This window comes from Crocodylus siamensis, chromosome 9 (assembly GCF_052110815.1).
Source record: "Crocodylus siamensis isolate JL-2025a chromosome 9, ASM5211081v1, whole genome shotgun sequence".
Lineage (NCBI taxonomy): Eukaryota > Metazoa > Chordata > Crocodylia > Crocodylidae > Crocodylus > Crocodylus siamensis.
In genome coordinates this window covers 26,535,664-26,553,389 of record NC_143403.1, presented here as the reverse complement: position 1 = coordinate 26,553,389, position 17,726 = coordinate 26,535,664, and the positions used below count along the sequence as shown (strand labels likewise).

General features: G+C 43.0%; 1 long non-coding RNA gene across 1 annotated transcript in view; it reads left to right on the top strand.

Annotated features, from left to right (window-relative positions):
• The first annotated feature begins 7,351 nt into the window (after positions 1-7,351).
• Positions 7,352-17,726, top strand: part of LOC149857242 (uncharacterized) — a 72,639-nt gene continuing 62,264 nt past the window's right edge. The window contains exons 1-2 of the long non-coding RNA XR_016444097.1: positions 7,352-7,691; positions 9,591-9,700. This is a non-coding gene — a long non-coding RNA (uncharacterized LOC149857242). The remainder of the gene's footprint in view (positions 7,692-9,590; positions 9,701-17,726) is intronic.

Below are 17,726 nucleotides of genomic sequence, written 5' to 3'. Positions count from 1 at the left end.
GCCCTCTCACCTCAGGGTGGGGAGGCTCCAATATACTGCCCCACACTCCAAGTGGGGGGGAGGGGGCAAAACCCCCCCAGTCTGAACTCCCTCTGCTCCCTTTTGCACTTCCCATTCTGAAAACTGACAAACTGGGAGCTCCACAGATACATGTTACAAAAGATGCTACATTTTGAAACATCTTTATCTGATACCTCATGCAATAGGAGGTCAGATTTTCACCTGATCAGCCATTTTTAAGCTGTCTGCATCCGTGAACTTGTGTTTTGTCACAGCTATAAACTGCTTTATGTGGCCAGATCAGGTGAAAACTGTCACTTCTGTCCACACCCAAAGATGTATGTTTAAAGAGAATTAGTTAAATCATTTCAAACTCCTGCACACTTTCTAAATGTTTTTGGTAGATTCAGCAAGGAATTGAGTTAAGCTGAATCAATACAGTGTATCTACACAGGTGTTATTACTAGTTAAACTGCATCATTTTTAAAAAAGGACCTTAAATTTGTATGTAGACAAGGCCTGAGATGGGAACACACACATAGAGGTAAGCCCTTTGAGATGCACCTACTGCAATATTACATTTGGTTAATTGGAATACAACAGATGCCATTGAACTTCATTAGCCATTCACAAACCTCCCTTGTGTCCATGCAAACAGAGAGCCACCAATATCTGAATCTAGATAGCCTTTTTTTTCCTTCTGTAAAACAGCCAGGCCTACAGGATCATTAGGGCTCTTACCAAATATTTTTAAAATGTTAGGGAAGGATCTAAAGAAAGATAGAAACAATCTATCTAGGCACTTGTTTCCTGGACTTCTGAAATCTTGTAGTGTGCTTGCATTGTTTATACACAATTGTTTCACCAGTTTTAACTAAATGAGTAGTTAAACCGCAACTGGTATGTGTGTAACTAATCTTATAAGCCATATGATGCTTTTTTTTGTCAGGATTCACCACCATTTGAGAGAATTCTTTTCGAGATCATATGCTTGTGATAATGCATAAGGGATACAATATATTGTGCCTAATCTATTAACCCCATTCCCAACATGGTAGTAGCTTCTGCTTGGGATCCACTAAGCACTGAGAGAACTCATGAGAATGAAATTTATGGAACAACAAATTAAATAACTTTTAACTGCCCTTCAGCCCCAGTATTTTGTATCTACTACCAGTCTGTAACATAATTCTCACAAAGTGTGGTGAATCAGCTGAACTGTCCTGTGCTTTCTTTACAATGTTATGTACTTGCATATATTGGCCTTGGAGTATGGCATGTTTGTTTAAAGGGAAAGGACACACACCTAGAAACATGGTTGTCAAACAGTGCAGCTTGAATTCCAGCTGAGCAGGAGTCCCAGAAGAGCAATCATTGCCAGTTCACATTATGGAAAAGCCTAATACCTATGCACTGTTCTGCAGAGCCTTGCCCATGCACTATAACAGCCTGAATTAATTCTTCTGTTAGAGCCGATCAGTTTGTGTGTTTTCCTGGAGGCAGGTGTTTCATAGTGCATGCGGCTGTAATGAAAAGAGAAGATAGCTATTCTCAAGCATGTAGACCCAGGAAAAGGATTTCCCAGAGGTTGCTGTAGACATACCTAACCATTAACAGCTAAATAAGTGAGGATCTCTCCAATGTCAAATTGCATCTGGTAAACTGCCTTTGCAAGGCAAGCATGTTGTTCTCTCTTTTCCTGTCTCTCCTTTTTTTTCCCACTCTCCAATTTATCTGACACTGGCAAGTGAACCCAATACTATGAAATCCCATTTGGCTTCTTGCCCTGTTATAGTTCACCCTTTTTATTGTCTGATTTTGCTTTTATTTACTTTGTATCCAAAAATTAAATATTCATTTTGTGTGTGATTTGTTCATTGATTCAGTGTTTCTTCATTGAGAAATGAAGAAGTGGCTTCTAAGCGATCAGGTTGATTGCCTGGTAAGGAGCAGAAGGAACTTTGTAAGCTGAGTTTTAATGCTTGATTTGCACTGGTTCAAATAAAGTAACTAAAACTTGGGTAGTTGCAGGGGTGTATACCTTTGTATAAACAATTTTCATGTAATTCTTAAACATAGCTGATATTTATTTATCAAGTTAATTTAATCAATGAATGTAGCTAAATCTATATGACTTGATTTGAAGGGAGCCACACAAGGCTTTACAAATTTAGTTACACCAATACTGGGGCATAAATAGGGCTCTCATGGCATCACAACCTATACCATGTATGGTCTGAGATCTAAGATTCATAGAAAATCTTTTCAGTGTGGTCCAAGTGCATCACTGATGCACCCTCCCATTGAGGCAACTTGCTTTTGCAGCTGTTTGATATAAATTCCTTGCATACATCTTAGTCCAGTTGGTTTATTTTTATAAACAATAAATAGCCCTACATTCCTGCAGTGTTTCCCTTCCCTTGGACAATCTCATGGAGTCATTTGCCATGAAGACAGTGGCTGAGATTAGTGGCGTTTGTACAGATGGCGGCCATCATTTTGGAAATCTCATAAACAGTGGAGCACATGGACTTTTCTCCACCCTGCCCCCCAATATGATCACAATAGATTATCAGGGTCTACAAATCACTACCAGATGATATTAAGTTGCTTTGATAACACTCTGGGTCCCTTCCGGTGTGATATTTTTCTTCATTAGAAAGGATGGCTCAAGCACACCAAATCCTCTTACTCTTTCCTCAAAATTTATAGATCTCAGTCTCTAAACTAATTGTTAGTTGCACAGCATGCCTAAAGCTGTGCCCAGACAGAGCAATTACATCCCCCAGCCCTGATTAAAGGCACAGAGGAAACAGAAGTGCAAAGAAAATGAAACACTCTTGGCTGTTTGGGCAGGATGTCATTGCTGTTGTTTGCCTTTTTTGACATTTGTTGATAAAAGTGAGAGAGGAGGTTAGTTATTCATCACTGACCCTTGTTCAAAGCCAAAGATGTGACAGGCTTGTCTCAGGCTACTGACTTCGTTTATGAAATTATAAACAAAAAGGGTTTCTAGGCCAGCATGCTCCTTTTCCAACAGCAGCATGAGGATTTCCTCATTTTTCCCTCTAAATTACATTACATTCTATGGCTTATAAACTCATTTACCTCTTAGTGTACACCTAAAACCGCAGAACTGCTTTGTTCCTGAAGGGCCAGAGCTGTAAAATCCTACTAACTCTATGAATTCCCCAGGTGATGGAAATCCTGGCATATAGGTGTGCCTAAACATGCAGGCATTTCTTGTAGAATTTTTGTCAGTGGTAAAGTGATGCTTTGTACGAGATGTATTTTCTTTTGAGATTCATTGTAACTCTGTGACTGACTATTCCTGCCACTTTCTATTCTTTGCCAGTCATGCTCAAGTTTTTCAAAGAAAAAAGAATTACTTGTCTACAAATGTAATATATTTGTAGAATCAGTGCCTGCAATTTTGTGATCTTGTGATTTGAAAATAAGCACCTTTGCTATTGATTTACTATTTCAGGGGGGTTTTTTTCTTTTTAAAGTCAGACTGTGATCTTGAAAATAAATAAATAGATAATTGGGAGCACCAGATTCCCTATATTAAGATCCAAATGTTATGGCTTCAATTACATCTCCATCAATGTTTTTAGTGTGCTTAGGAGTTATTTAAATTGTATAGCCCTGTTGTGTGCTATGTAGCATCTTAAATAATATCAAGGTGTATGATATTTCTGAGCAAAGACTAGTAAGACTAAATAGAATGGTGAGGGTTGTTTAAAAAAAATCAATAATTTATGTTAATAGATGTTTTAAATTTTTCATTTTTTAACCCAGAAGGATGTTTTGTTAAGTAACAAGTTAACAAAATTCACCACTGCAGAAAGGCTGACAAAAGGGTAGGCACACACTGCATCTTGGAAGTAGCACTGCTAATGGTTGCACTCAGCTGCATTCACATACACTGCAAGTAAATGGAAAAGGAGTTTTCTGTAATCTTCTCTTGGGGTGTACAAACATCAAAGTTCAGTGAACTTGAAATTTGGTCAGGAAGCGCAGCAGACAAAGCCTTCCATGGGTGCATCTATTTTTTCCTCACTGCTGTGATTTTGGGTGGATTCAGTTTCAAATATTCTATCTTTGGAAACTGTAAACTTCCAAAATTAGATCCCACTCCCACAAAAAGACATCAAGCTTAGTCTCTTGGACAGCTTTATTATATTGCAGCTAAAGGTTGACTGATATGCTACTGCTATACCATACCTCTATATATGCTATAAATCAGGACTTCAGACTTTGAAGTCCTTGCTTAACCAGTTCCTTTAATTACTTTGCATTATATGTTAGGATGGACTGTGATATGGTAGGAAGACAAGTTGCACAGTGGATAGCCATGGATGAATTTTATAATCACATGGTGCCTGTAAAGAAACACATTCTTGGACAAATTAGTCATCATGACCTCTGGGTCTAGGAGGATAGTGGCAATTAATGGTGCAGGAGAAGGTATGAGAACTTACTGGGCAAAACTTTAAAAGAGAAGCCCTGTGGTTAGAAGAAGGAATCCAAGTTTGGATCCCTTGAACAATGAGAAGACATTCTGTCTGCCATACTCCCGTGGCTGTGAAAGTATTGAGCAAAGTCCCATTTTCAAGCACTTGTGACCACCCTTTAATATTACATAAGATACAAATTCCTATTTGTTGTAAAAATTACAGTTTAAAGAAACAGTCTCTACCATGGTTTGCACAGATTCCAGTAAAAAGTAACTAGTAGACTTTGGACATCTATACTTTTATAAACTTACTCTATATGAGAATCTTTGGATTTGAACCTTAAAAAACAAATACGTTGGGGGCTTTGTTTACAACACTGCCAATGGTATTTTTGTAGGTACCCTGTGAAAAAAATACCTACTTTTCAGCAAGACTTTTCAAGCTATTACTTCCTGCCCAGAGCAGCATGATGAGTTTGTACATGGAATATTGAGCAAGATTGCTAAGGTGGCAGGAAGGTTTCACTTGGCCTAAGCCTGTATTAGATTAACTCTGCATTGTCTTTCATAGTATTTATATTTTAGGAGATCATTTTCTCAGTTCAGAGTCAAAGGTCAAATATATTTTTATGCTGTACTTGCTTGGTTCCTTCTTTTGCCAGCTTGTTATAAATCTTGTGAGTAAAATGCTATCCCCAGTGACTACCTATCTTCATACTACCTATAAATCAGTGTCTGGAAAACTCTGTAGAGAATTCAGGAAAAATTAGTCTTGAAGAAAACTAGGTGGGTAATGTCTTCAGGACCTTCCTGGGTCCTTTTGATACAATGTAAAAATATAACTCTTGCCCCTATAGGACAATGCAAAAGTGAGACCTTACAGGCCATGTGGGGCAGGTTGTTAACAAATTGGTGGAAATGGGTAAGGTTTTCAACTTGTCAAGCACCATTTTCATAGCTTGATGACACCTTGTAAGACCAATAAGTAATTTATGGGGTATCTAAATGTTTCAAATAGGAATTTAAGAACTGGAGAAAAGAGATCTGGGGTCTCATAGTTAATCCTATTGGAGCAGCTTCTTATTAAAACAGCACTCCACAAATTGATTACAGCTGCAATCCCTTTTAAGAAGAATTATTTTAAAATCCCAATTATAATGACTATTTGTAAAGAGTAAAAATACTTAGTGTCAGTTTTGCATGAAGACTATGCCTTGGCTCATTTCGCAGAAGTGGGTTATCCTTTTCCTGCCTTTCTGGAGATAGTCTATTAGTGCTTGAACTAGTAACATTAAAGGCACAGCTCCATTCAAAAAGAGTTTTGTTTCTTTTCTCTAGACCTAGTTTTCATTTGTACTCTTCTTTCACTATGCCCAAATCCCTTTCTTAGATTGATGCCTTTACCTATTTATAGCCTGTCCCCCCAACTTTGTCTGGGAAAAAAAGAACAGGCATTCAAAGTCAGCCCTGATTTAGGGTCTGGTCCCAAGATCAAATAATATCCCCAAAAGTCAGTCTAAGTTGTTCTTAAAATCTCTGGTCATCAGATTTGCAACTTACACTGCCCAAAGTAACAACACTGAGAAAAAGGAGGTATTTCTGCAACACCCCTATTTTTAGATGCTTCAGGGTAAATTCACAGGTACACACTCTGGCTGCTTTGGACTGTTCTGGTGACAGAAAGCAGCCAGAAATCTGGTTTAACTGGCTGGTTGAGATGGTTTAACAGATGTTTTGCATCACTAGAGCCAGGCAAAGGAGCCAGAGCCTACTGGCAAACCTGGTTCTTTGTCTTCATATGGAAATAATTTGTAACAGTCTCCGTATGCAACTGTCTTTGGGTCAGTCATTCAAAATATGCTGATGAGGCCAATGGGATTAAAACAGATAGCCTTAGCAGTAGCAAATATGAAAAAATATATATATTCTGTAAAATCCTGTTGAATTTTTAATTGCATCCACCCCAGCTTTGTTTGTTTTGCCTAAATACTTAAACCAGTAACACACCTTCCTCTGAAACTTCAGGTGTTCAGGAGATACTGGATCTAGTAAAATTCAATAATAAAATTCAATGGGAACAAACATAAGGCCTCCCTTCCCCTGCCACCCAGGAAGAAGACTGTCTTCTCTCTATGACAGGCCTGGGGGTTGGGCTGGGCTGGTGCTGTTCATCCACATGAGCACCCATCCTGCCCCACCCCACACCCCACACAGTTGCAAGGGACACAGGTGCAATCACTTGAAATTAACCCTTGCAAGGAATCTGTACACAGGTTCCCTAAGGTACTCTTAGAGCTTCCCTGTCTGATACTTCATCAGACAAGAGTTAAATTTTTGCACTATCAGCTACTTTAAAAGTGCTCTGCAGCCATGAATGTTTGTTACATTATGACTGTAGAGCACTTTCAGGGAACTCATTGTGCAAAAAATGTAACTTCTGTAAGTGCCCATAGATGATAAAGGGGTTAGAGTGCAGCCTGGGTGAGGAAAGGTTGAAAGAACTAGGTATGTTTAGTGTTGGGAAAAGGATGTTCCCCCTTAATAGGGGGACATATAGCAATTTTCAAATATTTAAAAGGCTGCTGTTAAGAAGAGGCAGAACTGATGTTCTTTTCTCTGCACACGTGGATGCGCGTGCGCACACACAGATTTCCTAGAAATATTTAGTCATCATCCCTTTACAGTAGTTTTAACTTTCTGCTACAAGTTGCCGAGCTGCAAAGTATTAAGCCTTATAATCCTTCATCCTTTTAGATGTGGTTTGCTGGGGGGAAGGGTTGTAAATCCACGGTGGCAAACAAGAAAAGCCTGAAGCTGTGAGCAAACAGGAAACAAATTATCTCAATCCCAGAATGTAAACTGCCATTGACAGAGATGCATGAAAGAATCATAACAGGGAAACCTGCTGCAATTTTTCATCCAGTTACCAGCTGAATCATTGCTGTTAAACTAAAGGAGCAAGCTACCAGCCCAGCACTGACATGGAAGAGTTCTTCAGATGTCGTTGTGTGCACAAAGCAACCTTATAGTCTGACTGGCATTTGCTCCTTTTCATGCTTGCAGACTGATAATTACTGTGCACTGCCTCAAGCTTGCAATTAGAGGCCACCAAGAAACAAAAAAAGTTGAATTTCAAGATTGAACCTTTTCTATGGATAGTTGCATTTTCCCAGCACGATGACTATTGTTAGGAGTGGATGCAGAGAAGGCACCTGTGCCAAGCTGTTAACAGGTAAAAGGAGATGTGGGCATCAGTAACAAATGGAGAATTCTCCTGTGCTAGACAGCAGTAGCAATTGTAATACTTGCTGGGTGATTCAATTAATACTATTTCATTTGAGTCCTTACTGAACCAGCACCCCTGCTTTCTAGGACATGGTGCTGGCTTTACATGCTGCTTTTTTAAAATGAAAACTGAGCTCCTGCCTATTTATCACAAGTACATATCCTTCTACAATTTTGCAGCAGTAGGGGAGTTTATCTTTGAATCCTAGGTAAATTCTGATTCTATTCTATCTACAGACATCCACCCCCTGTAATTTCAAGGACAGGTTATACTTCTGTTCCTATTATAATCTACTGCATCATGATGATGTATGCTGTTAAACAACTGCTATTATTCCACCCCAGTTTGGTGGGTAAAAAAATTGTTCCTCTTTTAGACAGTATATAAAGTTAGTAAAGCACTAGATAAAGTTAAGAGACTGTTATGTGGAATTTTTAAGAAGCGTTTTCTTTTTCTCCTTCAGGTTTTCTCTGTCTCTGTCTGTCTGTCTGTCTCTCTTTCATCATTTTTCATTTTATTTTGTCTTTGTTGTAATATTTTTTGTGCAAGTCAGGAAAGCTGCTGTGGCAGATCTAGAGGTGCTCTGTGACAATGAATGAATACTGAATGTTGTTTTGGTTATTGGGATGTTTATTGTATGAACATGTTGGGTTACTTTAATAGGATGTGTTGGAGGAGGAAAGCAGAGAAGAGGAAAGAATTGTTTAACGTAAGGAGCACTTCAGCAAACACTTAAGGGTTATTAAGGGACAATGCCAGGAATATTAATTTTGAAGATTTTGCTTCCTCCTCAGCTAACCTACAAAAGTGGCTTTAACCAGGACATGAAGATGTCCAAGAATATATGAATTCAAAAGAAATGTGACAGAATTAAAAATGAATGATTTCTCAAGAAAACCCTAGTAGTTACTCAAGGAAACCAAACTGAGACAGAGGCACCACCTTGAATGCTTAAAGAATTAAGCTTGTCTACGTTGCCATCAGGGGATGGTAAGCCTTTCAAAAAGGGGACAGAAATGCAGGTAGCCTGTAACTGTGACAGTTGTCTTTTGTCTTGCTCTCCTCAGTTGAAGATGTTTAATTACAGTGGCTCCATATAAGTTGGGAAAATTCATGGTCAAATGGTGATTTCCTGAGTAAGTAAGGGAAGCAGAGCTCAACCCTCTGCAGTAGCCATTCCTTCGCCAAACTCAGATAAGGCCTTGTTTACACTTAACATTATATTTTTGAGTTTAACCAAGTTAAATTGACTTTTTTGGACAAATCATGTGGCACTTTAATGTGCATTACTAAATTGACTTTGGAAGCAGATCTGCTGAGATTTGGAAGCGTTTACCTGCAACAAAGCATCTGTGAAAACCAGGTGTTGCATATCTGCCAAGTCCTCCCTGCAGCTATCCTATGCAAGTTTGTTTGTTAACTCAGCATGTCTGTTTACCAGCGTTACCTCTTGCTTCAGGGTCTTTTATCCAGGGGCCACTTTCCCTTTTAAATACAGGTGTGCAGCCAAGGGCAAGCGCTGAGAGTCCACCTTGCTGTCAGAACCATGATTATTGTGTAATTGTGCCTCATACCACTGCTTGCTGAGGTCCTGGACTTCCTTTTTCTGAGTAGAGGCTCATCTGAATGGTACAGGCCTGCAAATGGGTATCGCAATGAGCACAGTTTAAGACTCATAACCGGGACTTTAGCCAGACCCGTAGTAATGCAAACGAGCTCTGGCTGGGCTACAAGAATGTTAAGCACAATAAAAGGGCCTCAGGGAGAGCTCACACTGTCTGCAACTGCTATAAGCAGCTGGAGAGCTCACAGCTCAATCACTGTGTTTTGTGTGTTCCCTGGTAGATTCTGAAATCTAAGATCTCCTCAACTGAGAGGCAGTGCTGGAACGTGAAGACCCACCCAAATCACTGCCATTGATCAAGTGAACTAAACTGGGAGAAACAGTTTCCCAAGTAAGTATTGTATGAAATGTTACCATGCAGTGACTGCGTCTACATGTGCTTTTACACGCACCTAAGCTTAATGTACATTAGCCTAATGTGAATTAAGGTGATTTAGGCACATGTCTACATGTTAGTCCCAAGTCAGTGGGCCAAGGCCTAAAGTGAGTCCCAAGTCAATGGACACGCATTGCATTAATGTGCATTAGCACATCTACACATTTGCTAATGCGACTTAGCTATTTGTGCATAAATTTGATACCTATTTTAGGCTTGAATGTCCTAAAAATAGCCAATTTAAGATGCATTAAGTGTGCACACATACCCTTAATGAGCCTTATATTGGGCTAATGCACACATGTACACATGCCCAGTGTATAGGGGGATTTAAACAATGAGAGTGCCATCATGTTGGCTTCATCCTCCTGGGCTTTTAAACCCCCCAGTCCTTATCTTGATCAGAAGGGCATCCTGCCAGGAAGTGAACGAAGTCTGTCTTTTTTCCCCCTCAAAATAAGTCAGCTACTACTTAAGCTTGCACCTTCTATTGCACCCATCCAACACTGTTTTCTCTCCCACCCTGTCAAACCCACCATGTATATATACATCCACAATGCAGCAGCACCTGGGTTAACAGAAAGACGGCTTGAAGTAAAGGAACTTTTATTGTAAATGCAGGTACTGGAGAGGAAAGGAACTTAGAACACTGTTTCTTTCTGGACCATAGTTCATTAATGTCCTCAGCTTCAAGCCAATATGAGGTATTATAAGTTATATTTCCAGCTCATGCTACTGAGACATTTCCAAAATCAATTTAAATACCTTTAAAACTATTCCCCCTTCCTTCACTGCAGAATTTTATTTATTTTGCAGTGCATTTTTAGCTTATTCTCAGGGTTTTAATAAAGAGAACTGAAGCCAAACCTAGTGCTTTATTTTGGCAAGGAGATTTCATAACACTGCAGCTCTCTTCCACTACCCTTATTACTTGCGGTTCCCTTTTGCATCGTGCCAAGCACTGCCCTGGCAAACAGCAGTGTAGCATATAGTCCCAATTTGCTAATTGTCTCTTTTACCCTTCTATGCCTTTTGGGTACGTACCTCAAGGTAACATCCTCTAAATAAAGGACTATATCTGCAGAAACACACAGACAATTAATTACTAATATAGTCTGCAGCTCATTAGCCCTTTCTATAGGTTGTCACAAGTCTCAGCCCCCCAGTCCCTGTGTCCTGTCACATGTCTACTAGGGCAGTGTGGAGCTTCAGATGCTGATTTGATCTGGAGGAGATTTGGCCTAATTCAGCGGCCGAATCTCTGACTCCAAATTGAATCGGGAGACCCATGAATGACATATATCTCCGGCGGCTGGGGGCTCCCACAGACACCGCCAGCACTGTCAGTGGCAAAGGTGCAGGGTGGCAAGCAGCAACCACCCACTGGCACTGGCGTTGACAAGGGACAATCATGGACTGCTCACAAATGCCTTTTTGCAGGAGTACACCGCCATGCAGAGGGGGTGCACATGCATCCACATATACCCCGCTATGTGTCGCCCCTGGGGAGACCAATAATAAGGTCCAAATCAATTTGAAGCTCCCCGAATCAATTCAAAAAAGATTTGGAGAGCTTAAGAGAGATTTGGAGATTCAGACAGTCCCTCCCTGCTCACCACTGCAGGGAGATAGACCTGGACTCCATGACAGTAAGTAGGGGCTGGGGGGACCATGGGGAACCCCCGCCAGGCCCCATCCCCTGCCTGCTCCCCCGGCTGCACCGAGTACCCCCTCACTGCTGACATAGAGGCAACATCTTGGACAATAAGCTGTTCTTTTTTCTCTATTTCCCATGGCATCAGTAGGAGAAAGAGGAAGAGAGAGAGAGAGACAGACAACCCAGTATGTTTGTGCAGATTTGCCTGTTTGCGTTCTTTAATAGCTTTTAACTTTGTGCAGCATTCTGTACATTCAATCATTTTATTTCTTTTCTTCATATTCAGTAGTTATTCACTGTTATTTATTAAAAAAATCATTGAAGAAGTCTTTACCTTCATAGTTTGAGTTGGGCACAAGCCTTTGAAATGACCAGAATCTCCCAGAGTAAAATCCACACATGCATTCTAATTAAATCTAAAAATGTGCCATAGTAAAAACCCTGCTGAAAGGGATACATGAAGCAGGGTAAATTCCTTACAGAACTACATATACATATGAAGAAGGCATACAAGAATGGTGTGCACAAACATGCTTTACAAATGGCTCCTACATTCAAAGTAGATGCACAATGTATCTCTTGCTCTTCATAGAATCATAGAAAATTAGGGTTGGAAGGGACCACAGGAGATCATCTAGTCCAACCCCCTGCTCAAAGCAGAGTCATCCCCAACTAGATCATCCCAGCCAAAGCTTTGTCTAGCTGAGTCTTAAAAATCTCCAAGGATGGAGATTTCACAACCTCTCTGGGTAACCTGTTCCAACATTTTACTACCCCCCTAGTGAGAGAAGTCTTCCTAATATTCTAAATGGGAGAGGAGTCTAATGCCTAATACCTAAATGTCTCTTGCTGCAACTTGAGACCATTGCTTCTTGTTCTGTCATCTGCCACCACTGAGAACAGTTTAGCTTCATCCTCTTTCAAACACTACTTCAGGTAATTGAAGGCTGCCATTAAGTCACCCCTCAGTCTTCTCTAGACTAAATAAGCCCAGTTCCCTCAGTTTTTCCTCATAAGTCATATTCCCCAGGCTCCTCACCATTTTTGTTGCCCTCCTCTGGACTCTCTCCAATTTGCCCACATCCTTTCTGTAGTGGCAGCCCCAAAACCAAACACAGTACTCCAGATGTAGCCTTACCAGTGCTGAATAGAGAGGAATAATCACTTCTGTTGACCTGCTGGCAACATACCTACCAATGCAGCCCAGTATGCCATTAGCCTTCTTTGCAACAAAGACATGCTGTTGGCTTATATTCAGTTCATTGTCCTCTGCAACTCCCAGGTCCTTTTCTGCAGAGCTGCTGCCCAGCCAGTCAGCCCCCAAAATGTACTGGTGCATGGGATTGTTCCGTCCTAAGTGCAGGGCTTTTTTCTTGTCTTTGTTGAACCTCATGAGATTTCTTTTGGCCCAATCTTCCAGTTTGTCTAAGACACTCTGAATCCTAGCCCTACCCTCCAGCATATCTACTACTTCCCCCAGCTTGGTGTCATCTGCAAACTTGCTGAGGGTGCACTCTGTGCCATCTTCCAGGTCATTAATGAAGACATTGGAAAAAAAAACTGGCCCCAGGACTTACCCCTGGGACACTCTACTTGATACCAGCTGCCAACTAGACATCGAGCCATTGATTTCAACCCCCTGAGCACAATACTTCAGCCAGTTTCTAACCACCTTACAGTCCATTCATCCAGCCCATACTTCCTTAGGTTGCCTGTGAGAATGCTGTGGGAAACTGTATCAAAAGCCTTGCTCCAAATCAAGGTATACCATATCCACTGGTCTCCCTGCATCCACGGAGCCAGTCACCTTGTCATAGAAAGCAATCAGGTTGACTTACCCTTGGGAAATCAATACTGAATGTAACCAATCACCTTCTGCTCCTCCAAGGGACTGAGATGAGATTGACTAGTCTGTTGTTCTCTGGATCCTACTTTTTTCCCCTTTATAAAATATGGGCACTATGTTTGCAATTCTCCAATCATCCAGGACCTCTCCTGATCACCGTGAGTTTTCAAAGATGATGGCCAATGGATCTGCAATCACATCAGCCAACTACCTCAGCATCCCATTCAGCCCCATGGACTTGTACACATCCAGCTTTCTAATCAGTCCCTAACTTGTTCTTTCAGCACTGAAGGCTGCACACCTCCTTCCCAAACTGTGCTGCCCGGTGCAGTAGTCTGGGAGCTGACCTTGGCTGTGAAAACTGAGGCAAAACAGGCATTGTGCACTGGAGCCTTTTCTACATCTTCTCTCACAAGATTGCCTCACCATTCAGTAAGGGACCCACACTTTTCCTGATCCTCCTCTTGCTACCAGCATACTTGTAGAAACCCTTCTTGTTACCCTTCATATCCCTTGCCAGCTGCAACTCCAACTGTACTTTGGCCTTTCTGACTTTATCCCTGCATGCTTGAGCAATGATTTTATACTCCTCCCTAGTTATTTGTCCAAGTTTCTACTTCTTATAGGGTTCCCTGCTAAACCAAGCTGGTCTTCTGCCATGCTTGCTAGTCTTCCTGTGCATCAGCGTGGTTTGTTCTTGTCCTCTCATTCAGGATTCTTTAAAGTACAGCCAGCTCTCCTGGACTCCTTTCCCTTTCAGATTGGCCATGAGTTCCCTGCCCCTAGCCATGGGGATCCTGCCCATTAGTTAGTCCCAGTGCACACCAAGGGGGGCAGGAGTGCTAAGAAGCCCCCATGACTCAGAAAAGGCATCCAGGGATGCCTGAGGGGGAAAAAAAAGGTGGTGTACAAACAGTGGAAGCAAGGGGCTATCACCAAGAAGGATTACACCTCTGTTGCTCGGGACTGCAGGGAGGCTGTTAGGAAGGCCAAGGCTGAGATGGAGCTAGGGCTAATGACCAGAATTAAGGATAATAAAAAGTCCTTTTTCAAATATGTAAGAAGTAAGAAGATGGCACTGGGTAATGTGGGACCCCTACAGGATAGGCTTGGCAATCTGGTGACTGTGGCAAACAAAAAAGCTGACCTCTTTAATGAATTCTTTGCTTCCATATTCCTGAACAGGGACTGAGACATTTCCCCAACTAGAACTGCAAACAGACCCAGGGGAGGCACCACCATGCCTAGGGTCAGGGACAACTTGGTAGGGAACTTTTGGAGGGGCTGGATGTGTTTAAATCAGTAGGTCCCAATGCTTTTCACCCGAGGGTGCTGAGGGAATTGGTGGGGGTCATAGTGGGTGCCTGATACAGCTCCGAGTGCTTGTAGGGCACTGGCCATGTACCAGAGGAATGGAAAAGGTCTAATGTGGTCCCCATTTATAAGAAGGGGAGAAAGAAGGACCCCGGCAATTACAGGCCAGTCAGTCTTACCTTGGTCCTTGGGAAGACCTTTGAGAAAATTATAAAGGAGCACATCTCCAAGGCCCCATCAGGGGAGGTAATGCTCAGAGGCAACCAACATGAGTTCATTGAGGGCAGGTCCTGCCTGACTAACCTGGTTTCTTTTTATGATCAGGTCGCAAAGTCCCTGGATGAGGGTGTCGGGGTGCATGTAGTATTCCTGGACTTTAACATGGTTTTCCACCACATTCTCTTAAAAAACAAAACTTCGTGACTGCTGCATTGATGCCTACATAGTCAGATGGGTGGCAAAATAGTTAGATGGTTGCACCCAGAGGGTGGTGGTAGATGGGTCATTTTCGACCTGGAGGGATGTGGGTAGTGGAGACCCCCAGGGCTCAGTCCTGGGGCCTGTACTGTTCAACATCTTTATCAGCAATCTGGATGTGGGTGTGGAATTCATGCTATCCAGATTCACTGATGACACCAAGTTGTGGAGGGGAAGGACAGAATCCAGCTAGCTCTAGACAGGTTAGAGGTGGGTGGGTGAGAATAGGATGGAATTAATTGCAGGCAAGTGCAAGGTACTGCATCTAGGGAGAAGGAACCAGCAATACACCTATAGGCCGGGAAACACCCTTCTTGTCAACACAGTGGCAGAAAGGGATCTTGGAGTCATTGTTGTCTCCAGGATGGACATGAGCTGCCAATGCAAGGAAATGGTCAGTAAGGCTAACCGCACTTTGTTGTGCGTCTACAAATGCATCACAAGCGAGTCTAGGGAGGTGATCCTTCCCTGCTATGTGTCATTGGTCAGGCTGCAGTTGGAGTACTGCATTCAGTTCTGGGCGCCGCACTTCAAGAGGGATGTGGCTAGCATTGAGAGGGTCCAGAGGAGGGCCACTTGTATGGTCAAGGGGCAGTGGGGCAGGCCCTATGAGGAGAAGCTAAAGCCTCCACAAGAGAAGGCTGAGAGGGGATCTGGTGGCTATTTATAAATCCACCAGGGGGAACCAGCGAGAACTGGGGGGAGGCTCTGTTCCCTCGGGCATCACCCAAGGTTACTAGGAATAGCCACAAATTGTTAGAGAAAGTTCAGCCTGGACATCAGGAGACATTGTTTTACAGTTAGGGCTGCCAGGCTCTGGAATGAGCTCCCAAGGGAGGTGGTACTCTCTCCTACCTTGGGGGTCTTCAAGAGGAGACTGGACAGATATTTGGCTGGGATGATATAACTGCTGCACCCATTCCTGCCCGGGCCAGGGGGTCAGACCTGATGATCTGTTTAGGTCCCTTCCAACCCTAAGCATTATGAAACTATATGGTTCTTTTACATCAAGTGCAACTCCACCTCCTCTTCTCCCCTGCCTGTCCTTCCTGAGTTGTTTGTACCCATTTACGACAGTGCTCCTGTCATGCAAGCTATCCCCAAGTCACTGTTTTTCCAATCACATCATAGTTCTATAACTGTGCAAGGACTTCCAGTTCTTCCTGCTCATTTCCCAGCCTTCATGCATTCATATATAGTTACCCAAGATAACTAGTTGATTGTCCCAATTTCTCAGGAAGTATGAGAACACCTCCCCCATTGCCCTGTCCTGCTTGTTCTTCCTCCAGCTCTCCCACTTCCCCACTTACGTCAGGGCTTTGGTCTCCATCCCACTGGACATATCATTGGTACCCACATGGAAGTGCAGTATGGGTTGTAATTAGAGGGCTGGATGAGTCTTGGTAATCATTCTGTTACATTTCCAATCCAGGCTCTGGGCAAGCAACACACTTCCTGAGACAACAAGTCAGGTCAGCAGATGGCTTCCTCTGTCCCCTGCAAAAGTGAGTCTCCAACCATCACCACCTGTTGCTTCATCTTGGTGGCAGTTGTCACAATTCTTCCCACCTTGGTGAGGCCTTGCCTCTCCTCCTCCACCAATAAAAAGTGTTCCTCCTGCCTCTGTTGCCTCATATCTGTTCTCCAGTTGAACTGCAGGTGGAGGTGAAGATTTCTGCTTGCTGGCAGAGGTCACAAGCTTCTAGTTTCCACCCCCCTGGGAATCTATGTCCTCTCCCTTCTCTAGCACTGGCCCTGGAAGTTTTTCCTCCCCAGTCCTGGGGGTCTCTTCCAGCATCAAATTGATGAACTCCTCATGGCAGGGGATGCTTCAGAGCCTCATCACCTCCTTCAGTAGCTCTCTTGCCTGTTTCCTGAGAGACCTCATGAGGAGGCACCACTAATACCTGGCCCTTACCGGAAGGAACCTGCAATCCACATTCTCCACAGCACCAAACCTGGACCTGAGTGGAAGTCTAGTTGGTAAGTGGTCCTGCCTGGACAGAAACCTCACAGATACAAGCAGAGGAAGTGTCTCTGGCAATGCAACGTCCTCCAGCCACTTCCCTTGGTCTCTTAATCAGCCTTCTCTCTCTTACTGCCCTTCCAAGCACACCTTCCCTAGTGAATTCACCTGGAAGCTGGCCTGTTTACTGCTTGTTGGCCCCAAAAGGTACCTTCTTTCTTTCTTCCCTGCTTCCACACACCAAGATGAAAGGCTCTCCCCTGAAAAAGGGTGTGGGATGGGTGCAAACTGACCTGCAAACTGCTTACCCTCTTTGCAGCCCCTGTTTACGGGCTTCTTGGCCGCTGGTTCCGTGGTCATTCAGGGAGTCCCCTTTTATATGCTTACAGGCCTGGACTGGCTCCATCTTCTCATTAGGGCTTCTGTCAAGCCCAGGCAGCAATCACTCATCAATCAGCTATCACTCAGTTAGCAACATTCCCAGCTTCTCAGAGCGCACAGCCCACCAAAAAAACACTCAGCAAGCCAAAGACACAGGCAGCTTTGGATCACTTACCTTCCCTGGGCAGAATCTGGTGCCTGGTCCCTGGCTTCTCTGCCCCCTCCTCCTCTTGCTCCCAGAAAACTGCCTGCAAACTGCTTACCCTGTTTGCAGCCCCTGTTCTCTGGCTCCTGGGTCACTGTCTCTTCTGCGGCCTTGAGTAGTTGCGTCCTAGACGTC